The 17,912-nt window shown below is 52.1% G+C and overlaps 1 protein-coding gene across 6 annotated transcripts in view; it reads left to right on the plus strand.

The window, feature by feature from the left end:
* LOC101558616 (F-actin-monooxygenase MICAL2) overlaps positions 1 to 17,912 on the plus strand; it is a 152,321-nt gene that overhangs the window by 71,907 nt on the left and 62,502 nt on the right. The gene's annotated exons all lie outside the window — the stretch shown is intronic.

A 17,912-nucleotide genomic window follows, 5' to 3' on the forward strand; every position in this document is an offset into this window, starting at 1 on the left:
ATGTGTTAACATGTTGTTTCATGTATTTTGAGAAATTATTCAGAGGCTCTGTCCCTGTGCTAACCTGGGTTGTCAGAATGATCTGGCATAAATGATTTTGGTCCCTTGGATTAATAGGACTGAGCTAATCACCTGGGAGTCAAGAGCTGTCTGAGGGCTACCTTTGTGTCACAATGCTTTTTGGGTTGGGGAGAGTCTGGGAGGAGCCCCCATTTCTTAATTTGTGATCCAGGGTCTATGACTTTAGTGACTCAGATCCCCGTGGTCTTATCTGCAGAATAGCACTGTTAAAATGTACCTTCTCTGGCTTTAGCACACACATGAAGATTACATTTTAGCACATAGGAAGTCCTCAAAAATAACCCTTCTTTTGTGACAGAAAAGGCTCACTAAGGTGTTTCTTCAGTGTGTGTCCTGTAGTGAAGACAAATCAGTTCATTGTTGTTGGAGTTAGTGTCTCCTGTCCTGGAGAAGCAGTGAGAACCAGAAGCTGTGAGGCCTTTCCTGGTCCTTCCTCTGTCCACCTTGGCTTTCCCTGGCCCACCTCCAGGCTGAGCTCATGGGTCAGGAATGCGTAGGCTGATCCCTGCTAGCTGGAGTGCCTCTGGTAGAGCATGTCCTAAGAACAGTTCCTGAGCTGAGAGTAGACCTGGGAAACCCATTAATCATTGTCCTCCGTGGCGCTGCAGACCCAAGTCCCCTCTCCTGCCTCTCCGTTGTTTCAAGCCAACTGTTCTTGTGGAGGGGGGAGAGGGGGAAACGCAGTCCATTGTTGTCTTGGTGAGAAAGGTGCTCAAATGATGGAGTGCACCGTTGCACAGGAAATTAGGAGTACAGGGGGGAAGTGGCTCCGTGCCATCCTGGAACCATATCCTGCTCCCTTTTTTGTTTGTCTTAATTAAACTCTGAACAGAAAAGCCTTTGTGGCTTTGAGTTCAGACGATATGGGCGATGGTCTTGTTTTTCAGTGATTGAATTGTCTGGGCCTTGGGACCGTGTTCTAGACAAACTCAGTGTTTAGAGAAGGTGAGAGTGTTGGGTGTGCCTGGCTGCTCCTGCGCTGTTCGGGCAGAGATGACAGCTGACGTGTGTCCAGCAGGCATGCGCTAGGGGATGACCTGAGCACTGGTCTGCAGTTCCTTCTCCAGGGCCATGTGGGCACAGAGCCTCCTGTCCAGATCACAGCCCAGGCTCCCCCCTCCTCTGCTGCTCCCAGACCCATGGCAGAATTGAACAAACAGCAGCAAAAGTTTCTGCGCCAGGAGGTGTGGTTGGGGCCTGGGGTCTTATGTCAGCTGTGGAGACTGACGGGGGACTGCTGAGATGAGAGGGCGGCTCCTTGTTCCCCCAGGTTATAGGGAAATGTGGTGTGCCCAGGGTGCCGCTGAGGCCTCTCCTGGCCTCCAGGCTCTACCTCTTCATCCCAAGGTGTGCGAATGGGATGGGTGTGGGGCTTTGCACAAAAGCGTGGGCTTTGGGGTCAGAATGCTATGTGTGTGCAGTGCACTCATCACCGTGTGGCACCTGGCATGTACTGCGCTGTCCCATACATCCATCAGACGCACAGAGCGGTGGCATGGTACCAGCCAGGAGGATGTGGGCCACCTGGACCATGGTGAATTAAATCAACACTTTGAGCAGGGCCTGACACAGAGGAGGGTCGTGACTAGGTGGTCAGTGCTGTTTGCTGGGGCAGGAGGACTCCGAGCCACGTGGGATCTTGATCCTGAGCCACCTACCTCCCTGCCCTGCGGGCTGTGTCTTGTCCCCCTTTCCCAACGCAGTGAGGGCAGGTGTCAGACCCCCACTACATTGCAGATCCTCACCACACTGGCAATGGGCACTGTCCAGCACTCTGGAATTCCGGCCCAGAAGCTCCGCTGGGCAGCGGAGGGCCCAAGACGGCTCTCACCTTTTAGCCGACGGATGCCTTGTTGCTGGGGCCCTTGCCTGGTGGTATGTGGCAGAGCATGTGATCAGGTTTGCTGGACTCCCTAAGAGGTTTCAGCAATCGATTCCAGACAGGTGTCCGAGGGCGCTCACCTAGGGGGCTTTCCGAATTTTCACCAGCACAGGAATGAGCTGGGGTGGGCGTGCAGGGAGGGAATGGCTTCAGGGGGCCGGGGCGAGAGGGTGGGGAAGATGAATCAGTGCTACCAACAACTGGACTCCTCCCCTGCCTGTGCTGATGTGATCCTTTCCCAACGTGCTTGTCACCAGTCAGAGGCTGGGAGCCTGAAACCCAGCACTCAGGGGCCGGAGGCCTGTGTCTCTCTACCTTAGGAATTTGCGCAGCTGGAAGAGATAAAGCAAGTGTCCCGCTGGCCTGGAGAGTGACAGTGGCTGATGGCGCCTCTCTGCCTCCCCTCTTGCTTGTCCGAGGTGTGTGTAAAGGGTAGGGAGCAGAGATTAGCTTCCATTCAACTGTGTTCCGGAAGCTGAGTCAGAGCAGGGAGCTCTCAATAATTGGTTGCCCCTGGAACCAAGTCATTCCTGAGCTCAGCACCCAGCTGCTGGGGGGAGGGCGGGGAGACAGCGCAGGGCCCTGCGACATTCTCCGACACCAGAGCACCTGCCCTGCACCTCTCCCCCAACACCCCCCCCCCCCAAAGCTTCCCCTGCACACATTCTTGCCCCTTTTCCTGACACCTCTAGAGCTTTCTTCCTGTCCTGAGAAACCTTCAGTGTGAGCTGCACCTGCTGGGGGCCGGGATTGGACTTGGAGCCTCCTGAGGTGGGGGAGGGAAGAAGGTGGATGCACCTGGTCCCTTTTCATGGAGAAGCAAACTGCGGGAGGAAGCTGGGGCAGGAGGGCAGGGCCCTTCCACTGTCCACTCAGTCCCGGGCCATGGTGTGCTTTGGCTGCCCTGCGCTGCTCGGGTCTCCAGCACAGCTGAGCTGCTACGTAGCATGTGCAAAGGTGAGTCTTCAGGACTCTGGGTGCCCCCTGCCCTCCTCTGCTCCTGTGACCTGCCTCACGAGGACCCCAAACTTTAGAATCTGGCATGTTCCTCAACGCATACCCGTGTTCCGTGCCCAAGCACACAGGTGCTCAGCCCTGGAGCCTTAAGCCAGAGGAGGAGGGTCACTGGCTGGGCGTGGGGCCCTGCTTCCTGGTGGTGGAGGAATTTCCTATCTCTCCCCCTGATGCGGGGTGTCCCCAGCTCTCAGCCGGCTGCTGCGAGGACACTTTCCGTTACGGGTGATTAGCAGAAACTGTACATTGGCTGGAAACTGGGAGGCTATGGAGAGCTCCCTGGTGCTAGTAGGTTTTGAAAGCAAATAAGACCTTGCTGAAGCACAAGTTAGACAGAGGTACCTCGCTGTTTTTACGCCTAGTAATAGACAAGAAGGAATTCTGGATGTGGGCCCTTAGTCCCTTTAAAACTAGGTCCATAAACCTGACTTGAGGGCAATGTCCTCTCAGTATGGAGAGTAAATTTTATAGCTATTGTTCATAAAACAGCTTTTATAATGTCTCAACCTTTTCTCACCATGCATGTGAGTGCCACGACTAACCTACCTCTAAGTTATGACACTTACATGCATGTGTATAAACACACATAGACAAACACACATGCCCATACGCATATGCACACATACAGGCACACAGACACACATATAGGTAAATAGCTACAAAAGCACACATACAGACACAGACATTCATATGCACACACAGGCATATGTGTGTATGCACTAGTACAAATATGCACACATGCACAAGCACATATTTACATGCTTGTGCACACACAAGGACACACTTGTACACAGGCACCTGCACACACATGCATATAGGCAAACAGGCACATGCATATACACTCGTATACATATGCACACATAGACACACCTGTACATGCACACACAGGCACATACACACATATGCAATTCACTCTGTGTGTGTTATAGTGGAGAGAACACTTGGCTTTGGGTCTCTGGGCCTCACTTGACCCCTCTGGAAATGAGACTGGTTGGTGCCCTCGGGGCGGGTGCTGGCCACAGGCCTCTCACCTGCTCAGATACCCTGCATGGTCTGGGAGCACCAGGAGCTCAGAGAGTGGGAGCTGATTTCTGCTGATTGAGATTGTTGGGGCGTCCAGAGATGGCCACTCAGCTGCTGAAGGGAGTCGCAGGTATCAGCCAAAGGGAGGGGCTCACAGGCGCGGCAGAGCAGGGATCCGCCTGGGGCAGGTGGGCAGCGTGCCGTAAGCCTCTTCCACCTGGCGCGCGCACGCACACACACACACACACACACACACACACACACACACACAACTGTTTCTTATTCCACCCTGTGCCTTGCACCTGCCCCCTCAGCCCCTCCCCTTGCTCTCTGGTCTGTGAACCCCTTTTTCCTTGTCTTCCTACCCTGCCCTCCTCTTTCATATCCCCTTTCTCTCCTTCCTCCTCTTGCCTGAGATGTGTGCATTTCAATCACGAAAGATTTGCTCGTTCCAAGTCTGTAGAGTAATGAACTGTTTTCATATTCTAATAAGGGAAATCTCTTAAGAGTTTTTTTTTGGGGGGGGAGGAGGGGCTGGGGCACACCTGGTGGCACTCAGGGACTACACCCAGTTTTGTACTCGGGTGGTTCTCAGAGGACTGTGTTTAGTCCTTAGGATCAAGGCGGAGTTGGCCCAGGCAGGGCGAGCTCCTTGACCCTTACACTATCTCCCTAGCTGCCCTTGAGTATTACTACTACCTCTGTGCCTCAATGACATGGCCATGGAGGGACCCTGCTCTCTCCGTCTGTGCCTGCCCTGTCTCCTCGGCCCGGGTCAGCTGGGTGAATGAGTGAAGGCCAGAGAGGGGCAGCAGCTGCCGCCCCCTCCAACCGACTGACCCCGAAGATGTGTTGACGCTGGCTGAGCCGGCCCTGATGTTTCTGGCTCTGAGCAGAGACTGACTCAGACTGTGGTCTGTGGGCTTTGTTTCAGCGCTTCTTGGGCGGGAAGCAGGGCCTGCGTCAGCAGCAGCTGGGAGCCGGGATGCTGGGTGTGTCCCCTGGGGATGAGTGTCTGCCTCTATCCTGCTCCTCTTCTCCCCCTGGCCCCCGCCTCGAGTCCCAGGGGCCTCCCTGAAAGCCCTGGCGGGTGGCCCCTACCCTGAGTCCCCTCTGGTTCCCCCTCCAGACACCTCCCGGCACGGGCCACCCGGCATCCTGGCCTACGAGGGTTGTTGGTGGCGAGAGGCAAAAGGAAAGGCTGCAGCTTCCCGCAGCCCTGAAGTTGTCTCTGGCACCCTCTGGCCATTCCTTAGAGTCACCTCTTAGCTCTCTGTCCCCACCCATTCATAAATGCTGGGTAGCTCCGTTTATTTTCCTCCACAATGGGGCTATCCAGGATAGGCATCGCTAGCCACACAGCCAGATCAGGGCTTTCTTTCCCTTTTCTAGTGACGGCCCCATTTCTTGCCTGAGAAATGTTCGTGATCCCATATATAGAGATCCCATATATAACCAAATGGCTATATATGTCAAATATCCACTGATGACAAATCATAAAGAAATTCATTGTGATATGGCCAGCCCTGGGTTGGTCCCTCATATGGTTCCCTGAGCACCATCAGGAGTGATCCCTGAGCACAGAGCCAGGAGTTAGCCCTGAGCAACTCTAGGTGTAACCCCTTCCCCCCTAGCCAAAACAAACAGCAGCAACTTATCGTGAAACACTTCTAAATTTTTCCAAACACCCCACTACCCCCACAGATCAGTGTTGAGAGAGGGCGAGAGTCAAACACAAGGGTCTACCAGCCTCCTCATAGGACAGAGTGGACACACCAGCTTGCTGTCCACTCACACCCAGGTCGCTGGCCCCTCTAAGACATGACCCCTATAGGAGTCGTGTCCTGCAGTTTCTGAAATGAAGGGCTAGAGAACTTGACATGAGGCAAGTCCACACCAAAATGTTTTGTGAGTGGAGAATACACAGCAGGTCGGGAAGCTGTAGTAATGGAAGGAGACAATACAGTCTCTCAAGACTTTTTACCCTGGTTACCTTTTGAGTTGATAATGTGAGATTGAATTTAAATGCTATTAAAAATAAATTTCACCTTTTTTCTCCTCCTCCTCCCTCCCTCCCTCCCTGAAGTAGTGGGTACTAGAAATTTAATGTATTCCCCCTACTTTACATATATTGTTGGTTTTTTTTTTCTTTTTGTGATCACCAGGGTCTGGGGTCTGCACAGGTCGTTGTGATGCTTGTCCATTGGTTGTGTCAGCACACATGACCGTAATGTTTGCACACTTGCTTCTTGCCTGGTTTGCACACTTTGTGTGTGGTGTTTGTGCATACTTTAGTTGTGGTGGGCTAGAGAGACATACTTGGGGTGCCGAGGGTCCCAGAGCAGTGCACCCAGGATCACCCTTGGCATAGGGGGTGGTACAGGGATCAGACCAGAGCCTCACACCCGCAAGGCAGGTAGCTACACTTTACCACAGCCTCAGCTCTCAAGGTGCTTCTTCACTGTGGCTCCCTCCACCAGCCTTGCTCGGGCAAAAAAGGTGCTATTAGCATCTAGGTGTGGGGAGGCCAAGGATGTTGCTAAAGGTGCTGTAACTTACGGCACGCACACCCCTACCCCAGAAAGCGACCTGGCTCTGAGTGGGCAGTGCTGGTGTGGAGGCCAGTGCCCTGTCCTGTCGGGAGACTGGCTGACTCTTGTTTTTGGACTCTCGCCCTCTCTCAACACTGACCCTGACTCTGGACATCCCAAGGCCAAGTAGGAAGTTAGACACCTACAGACCAGGGCAGATGACGTTTCACACCTTTCGTTTCCTCTCTGTGAAATGAATAGGCAGTTCCATTTTTAGATCCATCCAGACTTTATAGGCTGTGCCAACCCCGGGTGCATCCCAGAACCCCCCCCCCCCCGCCCCCCACTAAACACAAGTCAACTGTCATTGCTGAAAGTCCGGTTTCTTCCCCTCCAGCTCTCTGGATCAGCTGTTGGCATTTCGACATGCCTTCCCGATTTCCTGTGAGTGCCTGACACCCAATGGGAGACTGAAGGCGTAACTTGGCTCTTCCTCCCACTCCTCAGGTCTCATCCTTTCTGGATTTTTGGTCTGAGTTTGCAGCGGCACCACCCTCCCACTCTCGGTCTGACTCAGGTTCGCTTCCTCTTCCTCCTCTTGCCTTGCCCCATTTGCAGCCCCTTAACCTTTGAGGGTGAATGACTGGACCTTCCTTTCCATTCCCCCTAGTGGGATTTCTTCCCAAGCCGGAGAGGGATTTCCTTCCATGCCCCCTCCTCCCCCTCTCTCCTTCTCCCCTCCCCTCCCTCCACTCTCCTTCTCTTTAGCAGGAATGCCCCTGGGCAGGAAATATGATCTGTCCACCTCTAATTCTTTAGCACCTACGTGATGCCTGTGGAGAACAGGTGCACGTGGTGTATCGTTGAGTGAATGAACACGTGAATGAGTGGTTTCCTTTATTTCCTTGGCTCCTAAAGGGGATCAGTCTGTCCAGGGAGCTAGAATGATGGTTTCCAAAAGTGTTTCTTTGCCTTTGATAGTACAGCAGACTTGAAAGCAGAACCTTGCCTACACATTAGCCTCCCTTCCTCTCAGCACCCCGTCCCTTTCCGCTGTTTAAGCTGGAGATGCCCCTTGGCCCTTTGTCCCACTGGAGGGTTAGAGTGATCCGTTCCCTGCAGGCTCAAAGCGCTGCCCTGTGGACTCCGGAAGCCCTTATGTGGACTTCCTCTGCCAGCCTGGGAGGTGAGGAACAGCCATTCTGCTGGCCCAGGCCTGCCTCCAGAAAGCTGGTGCCCGCGGTGCCCAGGCATGCCTTCCTCTTGGTGGCAGAAAGAATTCCTGACCAGCACCAGCTCCCAGCAGGCAGCGAGGAGAGGCTCCCCAGGAGCTGTCCAAGATGTTGTGATAAAGAGCCCAATGTGTTCTTTGGCAGGTTGGAGGCATCTATCACGTAATCGGGGTGAACGAGATGGGGAGGATCACTGTCTCCCAGTGTCTAGACGCTACCATCTCGTTGCAGTTTCGAAAACATATTAATTATAAGCCACTTTCTTCGTGTAAGTTGACCCTCTGGGAAATCATCAGGCGCTTCTAAGCAAGTTTGTTCACTTCTTTTGTGACAGCTGCAAGTCGAGTGGAAAGGACATAGGGAAGAATTGGTCCCCTGACCTGGCAGCATGGGGGAGGTTCTGAAAGGGGAGCCCCTTCCTCCTCTTATCTGGCGGGCCTGAGAGCTCCCTTACTGCATGAAGCAAAGACAATCTAAGCTAACACTGGGTGTTTCTTCTGCACCTATAGAAGAACCACATGTGGAGGTGGGGTCTTGTTTTCCAGCGGACGGAGGTGGGTCCCCTCACACCTGCAGGAAGCCCATCAAGGTACACTGGGCCAAGTTTGTGTGTGTGTGTGTGTGTGTGTGTGTGTGTGTGTGTGTGTGTAACTGTCAGAATTTCTTGTTCCCTCTAACTGGCTCTGTGATCTTTGAAATTTTCCCTGCCTAAGTCCAGCTCCTTCACTGGTACTGGTACAAGACGAGAAAATCCCCACCTTTAGGCAATTTGGATTCCTTTCCATTATCCCCCAAGCCTATACTTTGAAAATAGTTGTTTTAACAAATAGGCACATCTATGCCCTTTGGCATCTTTAACCAGCCATAGAGGACCTTTGTTCACACTAACTTGACATAATCCCAGCCAAATTAGGCAAAATTGTGGCTGACAGCTCCACCCAGATCTGGGTGTAAAATTGAGCTCTGCCTATCACCTGCTGTGTGCTGAGTGCTGAGTGCCTGGGATCTTAACCCGAATTCCTTTCCACCTCATTTAGTAAGAGAATGTGTGAAGCCCCATGAGCTACCACATCATCCTGATTTAGCATAAAGATCTGAGTTGATTTTTTTTCTGTGCATTTATTTGGCAAATATTACCAGACACTTCCTATGCATTGGGACTGTTCTGGCCCCTGGTAAATGAGGCAAGAACAAGAGGCAGGACTTCAGCTTACTTGGAGTTAACACCCAGAAGAGAGTCACCCAGTGAATGTATTGGTCAATACCAAAGAGATTTAAGGTGGTGATAAGCAGAAAATTAACATGGAAATGTGGTGGAGTGATGGGAGGGGCCAGGAATTTAGTACCAAGGTTTGCTCTGAGATTAGATGGGGGAAGGAGCCCCCCATACTGTCCTGAGGGCAGGACATGCCAGGGCACCAGGAAGTGGTATTAGAGACCCCTCAGGTATGGGAGACATTGAGAATGGCCTCAGAACCTCCATGAATATCTTCCTGAACTCCTAAAGGCAAAGGGTCATGGGGAAGGGACTAGTTAGGTAAGATGATCTAAGTCGCCTCTTATCCAAAAGTCTAGAACAGGGGACCTGAGATTAGCTCAGTGGCAAATCACCTGCCTTGTGTGCATGAGGCCTCATATGCACTAAACACAATCTGGCAGCACTATATGCAACCCCTGGCAAGCACCCCCATGAGTGTGCAGCCAGTATCTGCAGCGTCAAGGGTCGCAAGAACACCATACACAAAGGGGGCATGTTTTCAGACTAAAATGATGACTCTGTCCCTTTACGGAAAAAGTGTCCCAATCCCTGATCCAAAGTCCTTTCCAGTCAGAGCAATACACCCCTCAGGGCTTGGGGGTCTGTGGGTTCCAGAGCAAGGGACAGCAAAGCACATTTTCCTGGGGTTCTGCGCTCCAGTGCAGGTAGGGCCCATTCACAGCACTGAAGGCACCCCCACATAAGGCCCCGAAGATGCCCACAGAAAGACAGCATGCCAGAGCCAAAGAAAGCTCAAGGCTCCAGCCTGGAGTGCCATGGTCCCTGGCAGCAGATGCTGATTTCTGGTGGGTGCCTGTCAGGAAGAAAAGAGGGAGAGGTCGTAGGTCCTGGCTCCATTCATGCATCAGCTCTTATGGACAATTCCTCGCCCTCTCAGCACCGTCCCTGCCCCTTACTCCCCACTTGGTGGGAACTAACCGCCTGCCTGCAGCATTCACTCAGCTCTCCCTGGTATTCTACTGATGGCTGATGAGCCCGTGTCTGATGGCCTGATTTCAGAACTCGATCCATTGCACGTCTGCCTTCAGGCCTAGAGACCTTCTTCAAGAAGACAATGAAAGAGGTCACTGAATCCTGCAAACTGTCTCCTGCATGAAAGCTCCAGGCTCCGGGCGGGTGCTTAGCTGGTCACAGTAGTAGGGCCGAGGGGCCCTTGCATTTGTTGAACCTGTGTCCACTCTGGGCTGCCTGCAGCATCCGCTACTTATCCACTACTGTGCATAAGTAAATAGTCTCTCCTTAGCTGACCTCCACACAACACGAGTTGGAGAGTGTGAAAGGAGCACCTGGCTTTTTCTCAGGCCTATTCATTACCAGGCCCACAGTAGCCTTTCTGCAAAGGTCAACTTGGAGCAAGGTCGCCCTAGGGACAACCCTCTCTGAAAGGAGTAATAGGATGCGGGGTCTGTGCGGGAGGGACCATGGTATCCGGGAGGGAGGGAGGGAACAGAAGCCAGGCAGGGCAATGGACCCTAACATTTAGGAGAAAGGAGACAGAAGTGCAGTGACAAGAAAGAGCCTGGAATGGAGTGACAAGGACCAGGTTGAGACACCTGCCTTCTGTTCATCTCTGATCTCGGGCAAATGGAACATGGGGGGTGAAGCATGAGTTGTACACTGAAGTTCCTCTCTTCTGAATATGACTTGGTCTTAGCACTCTGCTTACCCCTCCGTGCCTCAGTTCTGAACCCTTGAGTTGCAGTGAGGTTTGCAAGAGGGAATATGGGTGAGGCTTGTAGCCCTATCCTGTGTCATGATCTCCTCGTCTCATTTCTCAACCATCGACTAAGAAGAATGATGCCGCTGTCAATGTAGGCAGCGAGCAGGTGTGGTTCAAGCATCCAAGGCAGGTCTGACACATGTGAGATGCAGAGGAGGTTCTTCTGGATGGACCTCAAGGGGAGAGGACTCTTTGTCATGCTGGGAAGGTGTGGACCATACTGGTGTAGCCCACTGGGGTTTCCAGGCTGGGAAGGTGCTTGGACAGTGTTCTATCTTGCGTATTGGATTCAGTTCTCTCTGGGGGTAGGGAGCACATATCGCAGTGTCCTGGCAGGGAAGAGGTATCCTACTGTGGCTGTCATTTCCCTAACAGACCCTGACAGGATCTGCTCACACTGCAACAGCAGTGAAGGGGTTAAACATGAGATGAAAATTTACCAAGCATGGTGGGAGAGATAGGGTTCAAGGCATTTTCCTTGCAGGCAGCCGTCCTCAGTTCAATCCCCAGCACTGTGTAGGAGTCCGAGAAGCACTGCCGGGAATGATCCCTGAGCACAGAGCCAGTACTAAGCCCTGAGCACTGCCGGGCGTGGCCTCCCAAACCAATCCAAACAAAAAATTTCACCAAGCACTGGGACAATAAGTGCTTGTGGGTTCCCAGCCCTTCCCCTCACTTTCCCTGAGAACGTACTGTGGTCTTTGTGGCCTTCTGCTCAAAGTCATGGTCTCGGGCGTGGTGCCTGAGTCTGAAGCTGGGTCCACTGCTTCTTGGCTCAGATGGGCAATTGGCACCATAGCTCTGACTTGTTTTGATCAAATACTGTGTGAGTGCTGGTTGTTACTGTCACGTGGGGGCCCTTGGTAGATGGAACTCAGGGGTTTAAGAAACTTTGTTCAACTAAGCAACTAAAACTAGGCAACTAAAAAGACAAAGAGAAAGAAATGACCGAGACTATTTCTGGCTGCTAGATTGTTTGTGTGTCTCTGCTCCGTTTTTTCCCCACATATGGATGAAAACTGGCTTGGGATGTTTTAGCTTTGAATATGTGTCAACTCAGCCCATCTCAGACTCTTTCCCCTGCTCCTCGAGAGGAATGTGGGAGGATGACACACCCTGCTTTGGGTCTTGGAAGGACTTGTGACTTCTGCTCTACCTCAGGGAGGAAGGGGAGCCAGTCTGTCAGCTGGTGAGTGTCCGTCCCCCGCCCCCTTACATACAACAGAAGCTTCCTGGTGGCAATCCTGCCACCAGATGCAGCACCCAAGCCTTGGGACTCCCAGGCTTTTGGGAAGAGAGCACTGATGAGGGGGAAATAACCTGTAAGAAATAGCATATACTGTGGTCTGTCACATCAGATGGTGTGTCCAAGATATGCCTATGTCCATATTATATATCAGCTTTATCCTAAAACAAGGAACTGGAACAATTATTACATTCTAGTGAATGATCTACATGCTAAGGTATTTGGGAGGAAATGTACTGATTCTGTAATTTCGTTGAAGTACACTTTAAAATAAGACTAGTTGATGAATGGATCAAGAAGGGTGGTTATGGAAAGGCAAAGAGATAACAGTCTTTTGATAGAATCTAGGTGGTGGGTGTTCACTAAATTGCTTTAGACTTTTTAAAACATGTTTGAAAAGTTTTATAATAAAGCTACATCTAAATGTAGTTGTAAAGCTACACTTAAGTGCTGTTTTAAAAGCTGAATATTGATATGAAGAAAGGTGAACATTTTTCCATAATAGATCTCAACTAGGAAATTGCTGTATTACCTTTAGCTTCTTATCTTCATACGTATTGTTTTATGGGAAAGAGGTTCTAGGTGGAGAATAGAACAAGTGAAAAAGACATGTGCCACTTTAAACTTGGAGATGTATTGATTGACGCAATGCAGTGTGGATGGGGGGGGGGGTATTGCCTCCTGCAGTGTAAGCCTTACCACACCCGCCATCACAGAGTCCTCTTTCATGATCACACTGACACCTTTCTTTTTTTTTCCCCCACATATATATATATTTTTTAATTTTATTGAATCACCGTGAGATAGTTACAAGCTTTCATGTTTGGGTTACAATCTCACAATGATCAAATACCCATCCCTCCACCAATATCCCCGGTATACCCCCCCTTCCCCATCCTCCCCCTGTCCCCATGGCAGACAATATTCCCCATACTCTCTCTCTCTCTACTTGTGAGCATTATGGCTTGCAACACAGACACTGAGAGGTCATCATGTTTGGTCCATTATCTACTTTCAGCATGCATCTCCCATCCCAGCTGGTTCCTCCAGCCATTGTTTTCTTAGTGATCCCTTCTCTATTCCCTCTGCCTTCTCCCCTCTGCTCATGAAGCAGACTTCCAGCTATGGGGCAATCCCCCTGGCCCTTGTATCTACTGTCCTTGGGTGACACTGACCCCTTTCTGTGTCAGCTTCAAGGTGCCGTGTGCTTCTGGCAAGGTGGCTATGAGAAGAAGACAGGAGTGTGGGAGCTGAGGCAGAAGAGAGACTGGAGAGCAAGGCCACACCAGCTCTCAAACCCATGACCAGCTCTTTGAGCTTTGTGTGTCAGGGTATAGCACAACGTTACAAGCACAACTTTAGCTGCTCTGCAGGGACTGCAAGGGAACTAGGATGGAAGCCAGAAGACTGCACAGACCCGAGATCAGGGTTGTGCATGTGTGTGTGTGATGCTATCTTGGATTAAGATGGTGACAAGGTGAACCTGGTTGCACTCTGGGTGTATTCTGAAAGCTGAGCTCATGAGATATTGGCTCATTGGTTGTGAGGAGAGAAGAAACGAAACACAGTTAATTTTGCATATTAAGTTCAAGGAGGGCTGGAGCGATAGTACAGCGGGTAGGGTGTTTGCCTTGCACACGGTCGACCCGGGTTCAATTCCTTCACTCCTCTCGGAGAGCCTGGCAAGCTACCGAGAGTATCTCGCCCACACGGCAGAGCCTGGCAAGCTACCCATGGCGTATTCAATATGCCAAAACAGTAACAACAAGTGTAACAATGGAGATGTTACCGGTTCCCACTCGAGCAAATCGATGAGCAACAGGATGACAGTGATACAGTGACAGGTTCAAGGAGTTGGAAAAGCAGGGGAGGCAAAACCAGGAGGCGAGGGAAAGGGTCCGAGCAGGGCGGGCCTGCGATGCCAGACCAGAAGACTCCAGTGCTTTTGGAGCAGACTCAGGTGCCGCTTTAAGGGCGTCTGACTGTGGAGCAGTGCGTGGATGGGATGAAGAGAAAAAAGGCAGCCAGAAGCGGGAGCTGTCTGGGCAGCACCGGAGTCCACCCATCTCTCCATTTCCTTCTGATCGTGGATGCTGCGCCCTTCATGCTGGCCCTGTTCTTTTCCCTTCTTGACTTCTCTGCTTCCCTGGCTTTCAACACCATCAACTTAGGTTTCTGTGTGCTACATCAATCATCCATGCTCTGGATGCTCTGGATTCCAGCAGTACATCCCACAGTTCAGTTCAGTTCTCATGGCTCAACCCTAGGAGTATGTTAGATTCCACAGGCTAAGGGTGCTGTCCCAGAAGACCCCCACACCTCTCCGGTGCCACACGAACATTGCCTCCGGGACTTCCAACTGATTGGCTATAAGCAGGCTTCTACAAGCTGATTGGGTCTCCTATTAATTTTGTAAAACCACTAAGAAAACTAAGGAAAGCACTTGACTTCCTAGATTTCCAGTTTTTACAAAGGACCTAACTTAAAATAGGCAAATGGAAAAGACCACAGGGCAAGAGTTTTAAGGATGAAGGAAGGGAGAGAGGGAGACAAAGAGAGGGAGAGAGAGAGAGAGAGAGAGAGAGAGAGAGAGAGAGAGAGAGAGAGAGAGAGAGAGAGAGAAGGAAAGAGAGAAAGAATGAAAGAGAGAAGGAAGGGAGGGGGAGGAAGGAATAGAGAGGAATGGAAGGAAGGGAGGGGGAAGGAAGGAAGGAAGGAAGGAAAGAAGGAAAAAAGGAAGGGAGGAAGGAAGGAAGGAATGAGCCACTCCCAGGGAGGTATGTAGCCAGCTTGATCTGACAGCTTATCTGTTCAGTGCTCACAGGACATGCCACTCTCTTAGTTGTGATGCTTGTGTACCTTCTGGTGGTGGTCAGGTCTGTTCACCAGGGGCCCCAGGGATGCTCACACATGTGTTCACTGGCTGTCCCGCCTTTCCCTGTGTGACAGATACCTGAAGATGTTCCCTTGTGCTGCTCATGTACACCCTCTGCAGTGGTGACAGAGGCCCCAAACAGCACAGCCCCCAGGGCCAAGCTGAGCACACATAGGTGAGCACGTGGGGCGTTGACTCGCAGCTTCACACTCGCAAGGCAGGTGCTTTCTGTTCCTGAGCCAGGGACCGGGCTCAGGGACACTTTCTGAACCACAGATACCAATTGTTTTCACTTCCACAAATTTCTAGAGAAGTTGCAGAATAGCCTCAAGCCAGCTCACACTTACCGCCTCTTTTTCTTTTCTACTTTTCAACTCATTTCCTGAGGTCAGGGAATATGAGCTTTCTTTTGGATTCTCCAATTCCACAGAGTAGTTAACTGGTCCTTGTATCTGAGTTGAGGGGAGGACTGTCTGCTCCAAGGAAGCCTAGAGAGAGGAATCTAGGCTTGTGCTGTCAAGCTTGATCTCTGCAATCAGAGGGTCACATCTCAACTGTGACTCTGGTCTAGGGGCTTAACCTTCTGGGACTCCAGCTTCCGCCTGTGCGGAATAGTGATGAATGTGCTTCATTCTACACTTCCGTCCAAGTGAAGGACATGAGTTTCTGAGGCGGGGCTGGCCGAGCTCTCCCACATTCGAAGCAGGTGGCACATGTGGCTCTTAGGTTTTGATTGAGATTGTTGTGGATGCTGCTATTTCTATGGCTCTTCTCAGTGGGGACACATGGGCACCAACACAGGAGGGCTGGAGTGGACGCCATTGCTGAAGCTCTTTGAGGTCCAAAGGGGGAAAGGAGGGGTGTGTGGAGCCCACGCCTGGCTGCGGGGAGCTCACACCTCAGGTGGGAGGAGCCGCTGGGCTGTGAAGCCCCCAGAGGCAGGCAGCAGAGTTCAGGGAACTATGCCTGCAACCGCCAAGCTAGGGGCCTCATAGAGCAGGTTCCTGGGGGTCCAGCGGCTGTAGGTGGGCCCTGAAGACTGTGAGGGAATTCAGGGTCCTGTGGCTGTGCTGACATCCTTGTGTGAAGGGGGGCTGGGGCTCAGAAGGGCAGGGGCAGGAGGAAGGGGATGTTTGGTAGAGGAGTATCTTGTCAGGCTTTGGAGAGGAGGCAGGGAACATCCCATCTCTTCCCATCCCCTTCCTGTTCCGTTCTGCGTGTGTAAGGGGTGTGCAGCGGTTGCTGAGGATGAAATGGGTGGTGACCCCAAGGAATGGGAGAGAGTGGGGCCTGAATAGGGCCAAGCTGTGGTAAATCAGGTAACGTTTAGCTCCTGACCTAGAGAGGTCTTTGAAGTCCCCTGTGGGCAGCCCCCTCTGGCCACCGTGTCTCTGGCACTTGCCCATTGCATGATCCCAGTTGGGCACAGCTTCCACCATGGGCACAGTCCCGTTTCTGCACTTCCCCAAGTTGGGGGACCAGGGAAAGTGGGTGGTGCTCCTCCACTTACTGAGTCTGTTGGGTGGCACCTGGGATGTGAAAGCTCTTCCCTGCACAAGCTGTTTCTCCTCTGGGCCACCCAGCCACATCCAGGACCTTCCTGCCTGTGCTCAGTGAAGCAGCTGCTCCTGGGGGAGTGCCCAGAAGGCTGGAGCCACACCAGGCGGCTCAGAGGCACGTCTCTGGCACTAGCTTGCTGCCCTGGGAGCAGGCCTGCGGCTCCACCTGCCTGGCCGGAACTGCTGCCAGGGAGACAGAACCACGCAGAACCGCAACCCTCCTCTGGCCTGGCAAGCAGCTCCCCAGAGGCCCCAGAGAAGCCCGGGACCGTCCATGCCCAAATCCCCCATGGCTGTGACACCTGCTGGATAGAACGTCAGGAATTGCTCTGGCTCCAGTTCGGGCTGCCACCAGCCTGAAAGCTTCCTCTCCAGGAAGCACACAGACTTGGGGGACCTTCTCTGAAGGGAAGGCATCCCCAAAGCACCTTATCATCCTCTGGTCAGGTGCTGCTGTAAGACAAGTGGTTCAGAGCACAGGCCGTGGCCCCAACAGGCCCACCTGGGTTCACATTCAAACCGTAACAATGTTTTGGGCCAGAAAGAGAGCACAGCAGCTAAGGCATTTGCTTACCTTGTACACTGCTGACCCAGGCTCGATCCCTGGCACCACATAGTTTCCCAAGTACTGCCAGGAGTGCTCCCTGAGCACGGCTAGGTATGGTTCCCCCTACCTCAAATAAAACAAAGCAAAAATACGAAACTTTTTTTTTTCTCTCTCCTGAGATTTATTTGTAAGTCTCTGGGTCATGGCCACTAATGAGCGTCTATGGCACCAGAGGCAGTTCGTGGGCGTGAGTGTCAGGCTTCCAGAAGAACAGGGAGATGGGAGGAGGTGGCCCATTCCTGACTTCATGAGAGTCTGGAGATTTTGATCACAAATCCCACCTACTTGGGTTTTTTTCAGCAGATTCATTCTCATGAGTGAGGCTTGTTCTGAGCGTGTGGAGATTGGCTGTGAGTATGGCAATGATTGGGTTCTGGAGCTTTTTAGCTGCTGGGTGGGTGTTGGGCTCACCTGCCCCCGTTCTGGGGTACCCTGGATGAGACAGCCTGGCGTGGGGTCTGGAGGCATCTCTGCAGCTTGTGGCTCTCTTCCGAGGTTTACTTGTGAGTCTCTGGGTCAAGGCCGTTAATGAACTTTTGTGGTACCAGAAGCAGTTCACGGGTGTCACTGCCAGGCTCCTGGAAGACCAGGAAGATGGGGGAAAATACTAACCTTTTAAAATGGTTGTATGGTGCCTGGGATCAAACCCAGGGCCTCAGATGTGCAGGGCAAGTGCTCCACTGCTGAGCTGCACCCCAGAATCCCAGAGCCAGACCTGACCACTGATTTGAGTGACCAGCCTGGGAGACATTTCTTACCCTCTTCTCCCTTTCACTGAGAAATGGGAGTAGTGAGGACACTGGGAGCTTGCTACTGAGTTGTCTGTGATCCTGTCCACACCTGGCAACTGAAGTGTATGGGCT

The sequence above is a fragment of the Sorex araneus genome, chromosome 6 (genome assembly GCF_027595985.1).
Source record: "Sorex araneus isolate mSorAra2 chromosome 6, mSorAra2.pri, whole genome shotgun sequence".
Taxonomy (NCBI): Eukaryota; Metazoa; Chordata; class Mammalia; order Eulipotyphla; family Soricidae; genus Sorex; species Sorex araneus.